At 35.0% G+C, this 4,475-nt stretch overlaps 1 long non-coding RNA gene across 1 annotated transcript; it reads right to left on the reverse strand.

Moving 5' to 3' along the window:
* Positions 1 to 1,638: 1,638 nt before the first annotated feature.
* LOC132166510 (uncharacterized) lies at positions 1,639 to 4,173 on the reverse strand. Its single transcript, XR_009438573.1, has 2 exons — positions 4,063 to 4,173; positions 1,639 to 3,223 (listed from the first exon to the last, which is right to left on the reverse strand). It is a non-coding gene; the product is annotated as an uncharacterized LOC132166510 (long non-coding RNA).
* Positions 4,174 to 4,475: the final 302 nt, after the last annotated feature.

The following is a 4,475-nucleotide window of genomic DNA, read 5'->3' on the forward strand; positions in this document are numbered from 1 at the left end:
TAAATTGTACTTTGAGATAGTCGGGTGATGAGAGTGTCAGTTCATGGGACCATATTGATGAAGAATGGTAGTTAAAAAAGTAATTACCCAAAAAAATTTATATATTATCAACAGAGGGGGGAATCAGCATGACTCTTAGAGCATCTCCTAGCAGTTGATGGCTATTTTAGCCCCCTCAAAATCAATTTTTTTAGTTTAGCATCTTCTTTTTTGCAATGAACTCCAGCGTCTATTATAGGTTCTATTTTATTTAAATATTATTTTTTAAACTATTTTTTATTATTTTTTCCCACTTCTCTCTGTCTCTCTCGGCAAACCAGCAAACCAGGGAAAATATCTGTCTCCTCTCTCTCTGCAAACCAGGGAAGATCTTCCCCCTCTCTCATCCTTCGCTCTCTCCCTCAGCAAAACCATCAACAACTGTAAATCAAATCTTCCCCTCTTTTTCTCTTCTCTCTTGGCAAAACCAAATTAAACTAACAAATCAGCACCTGGAAATCAGATCGGACCACAAAATGGGGGGATCAAAATTAGATTAGACCATCTCTCGTCTCTCTTGGAGTGGTGGGTTGGAGATATGGGCTACAAAGCCAAGCCTTCATCTCTCTTGAACTCCATTTTCATGTTCATGGTGAACGGTACCCATGGGCCATGGCTTGGTGGAGGTGCGGTTTTGATGATGAGGTTGATGTGGTTCTGAGAGGGTGCTCAACGCCCAGGCCTCACTGGCGTCGTCCACTCCAGTGAAGCTAAAAAATGGAGAGAAGAAGAGGAAGTGGGAGAGAAAGAGAAGAAGAGGAAAAAAAATTTTGTGTGCTAAGAGAAAGAATAATAAAATAAGAAAATAAGACCGTTTGAAATCGTAACAAAAGTTGGTTACATGAGATGCTCAACAAAGATTTAGCTAAAATTTAGATTAAAAAAAAAAAAAAACATTTTTCTATTTTAATTATTTACTTTTTCAGATCACTTACATCTGACTCAATATTTTAACTATTTACTTTCACTTTTTTATTTAAAATATTATTTATTTATCTTCTTTTCATATTCTCAAAGAAAAAAGAGCAAGCTTACTTTTATTATCAATATAAATAAAGATTTGTTGAGCTATATTGTTCAGCTGAGCAATGTAGCAGCTCAACAAATTTTTAGTCATTTTATTGAGCCAGATGTGGAGATTTTTTGTTTTACATTGCTAGTTAAAATAGCCAAAAAGCTAATTTGTTAAGGTCAATGTGAATGCTCTAAACCTCTCAAATTTGCATAGGCTTTCTTTCTTTTCGTTGGGTACACATCACTCTCTTTATGTAAAGAGTTAATTTTTGCAGTCATGTTATCTTAATTGTATGCTAGTCGTATAGCTATTAAATCAACACTTATCTTAAACGTTTAAACTTATTTAAAAAGATAAATGAGCTTAATCATTTAATTATTTAATCAATATTTTAACATCCACTTCACGTGTGGAAACGAATCATCTCCTGTTGATTTCAACGGGAGAGAAATCAATATTCTTCATATCTTTTCATATTTTGTTTGACAATTTTGCCCTCCATTTAAAGAGGATTCATCTCCAATTAAAATCAATCGGAGAGGATCCAAGTATCTTACATAAATAAATAAATACATAAATAGATATAGTTTCTCTATGTGCACGCACGTGCATATATAAAATAAAAACAAACAATTCTTAAACTTGATTTTATAATAAGTCATAAGCCATAAATGTATAAAAAATTACATGCCTATAAAATCTATCTTAAAAAGTTGCAAGCGACACATTTCCTATCTAATACTCAATACAGAAAAGTTGCAACCAAAAATAGAATATTGCACCTCCAAACAGCATTCTTCTTAATTATAGATTGTTTATCTCCAGCGTTTTCCCCCACAGGTGACAGCAAGAAGACTACAAGATTGTTTTGAAGCTCCTTGAAGTTGAGGATAAAACATCATTTACAATGCAAGCTTTCCTTACCGGGGAGTAGAAACCCCAATTCTCTTCTGCAACAAAGCCTCACAAGCTCTTTACAGAAGAGTTAGAATCCAAAAATCATGACCAAAACAACTGATACAATTCCTCCAAAACTTTACTCATTCATCCAAAGAAAAAAAGAAAATTAAAACCTGTTAGAGTATACCATGGAGTTTAAGAATAATAGTTACAGTATAAGACTATTACTGACTTACAGTTGAAGAATATCACTAAGTTACACTTGAAGACTATTACTGAGTTTCAGTTGAATAGTTGAAGACTAGCGCCTAGCTAGAGTAAAAATCTATTTATATCCAATATAATTCTCCTAAAATAGGAGCATGTTATATTGTGAATATTACTCAAAAATATAAGAGCTTAATGCAGCTTTAGGGCTTGATCTTGTGGATGTAAGTCATAGATCAAACCACATATATCTCTGTATCACTATCTTATTATTTTCGCTTTATTGTTTCTGCATTATGAATTCTTTCAAAACCCTCATCTGCAAGCACCAATTTCCACTCTAGAGAAGATCAGCCACAACACATCTAGAGCCACAAGCAGAACAAACAATCTAACCAGAAAAATCCAAATCCTGCCAGAATTCACCATCCAAACACTGGAAAATCCAAATGACGGAATCCAGGAACCAAACCAAACCAAACCCTATACCTTTATTACAGATATATGAGCAAAAGCAATCAACTTCCCCTCACTGGTTGAATCAAAACCGCAGAAAGCCCTCAATTTCAATGTCAAAAGCTGCTGAAATCGAGAAAATTGCCAAGACCCAGATGAAAAAACAAGGGAAACTCACTGCCTCTAATGACAAAACAGAAGAACTAACAGATTGATATGGGGAATCAAATGACTTTCAACTAACCAGATGAGGAAATCAAGAAATATCGACAACCCAAGTGAGTCTCCAGCTTGTGAAGTGTGAATATTGGGCAAATCAACTGAAACCAAAAATTAACATAGACTGGGGCAATGCTATACAAGATAAGTATATTTATGGGAATTTGTAAAAATTCTTGGGTTGCCAAAGAACCCCAAGACCATACGTAGGTCCGCCCCTGGTCAAGTACAAATATGTAAGTACACTGCATCTAGCAACATGCAACGTAAGAAATTCTGCTTAATTCATAAGCAACCTGCAACTCTTATTGGTGATAGGCTTTCTTTCTTTTCGATCGTCAACCACACGTCACCATATATCTTTAGGTAAATTGCTAAAAGTACCATCTGCAGAATTAGATAGGAAAAAAAAAAGGTGGGGAACCCACATAGAAACATTTACAAGAAGATCTTAGAAATCTCAATGTTTGAAGATACAGAATATTTGTCCATCTGATTAGTATAATTAACAGCTAATCCTTTCAAAAGGGAAAAAGAGGTTAGATTGTTACAATTTGTTTCTCTCTTTCACGAATAACCTCCAATCCCGGCCACTCCTGCACTCTCAATCTACTTGGTTCAACGTCAAAATAGACACAAACATATCCAATCAAACGCTACCCACACAACCGAATAAGTATTAATTCTCTCCATTTCAAAATTTAGTTATTTTTAGAGGGCATTTTGTCAAAAAAAAAAAAAAAATGTAAAATGACAAAATTGTCCCTTTAAAAGTAATTAAGCAAAGGGCAGAACAACAACCATCCATCCATCCAATACACAGAAGAAATATCCCACCACTGTCGTCTATCTTAGCCTTTTTTTTTTCAAAGCCAATCAATTGACATATAAATATCCCTTAATATCAAATGAACTAGATCCAAAAAAATAAAAAGAAATGGTTCGAATTACACATTATTATAACTTGGACATGCAGCAGCACATAGTTACCTCAACTTCATCAAAATTTTCTTCCCCAATCACAAACATGAAATTAATCGTGGTCTCCATGAAAGATGCAGTGCCGTCAGCCGTGTATATTAGAAGAAAGCATAAAAATTCATAAAATAGACAATCTTCAACTACAATTATTTCACAGCAACCAGCAAAGAGGTGAAAAAAATTGCACATGGCGAGAGCGAAGCTGGAAACAGAAAAGGGGCTATCCTCCTATACATATTACATACCTACGACGGCGAAGCTGGATTATTGTGATCGGCGAACCTCTGTTTCGATCCGACAGTGAAGCTCTCCGATCCATGGGCGTTCTGTCTCTCTCACACTCTCTCATGCGTGGACTTGAAAAGCTCTCTGTGGTTGACTTCAAAAGGAGATGATTTATACTATTACAAATTGAAGTCCTGGACGTTGAGCTAAAATATACAAAACGAGGTGCATGGTTACAGATGTCAGAATATCGTTTCTTTTGGTGGGTACCATACGTGGGCCCAACTGAAATAACTATTGCCTATTGGAAGGAGCATCTGATGATCTCTATGAATTGAAAAGAAATCACAAACTCGTAAGAAAAATTGAATCGAAATGTGGAGATGGAATAGGATAGATGGGATTGTGGGATTGTAAAAACAATCAATTTATT

The sequence above is a fragment of the Corylus avellana genome, chromosome ca11 (genome assembly GCF_901000735.1).
Source record: "Corylus avellana chromosome ca11, CavTom2PMs-1.0".
Taxonomy (NCBI): domain Eukaryota; kingdom Viridiplantae; phylum Streptophyta; class Magnoliopsida; order Fagales; family Betulaceae; genus Corylus; species Corylus avellana.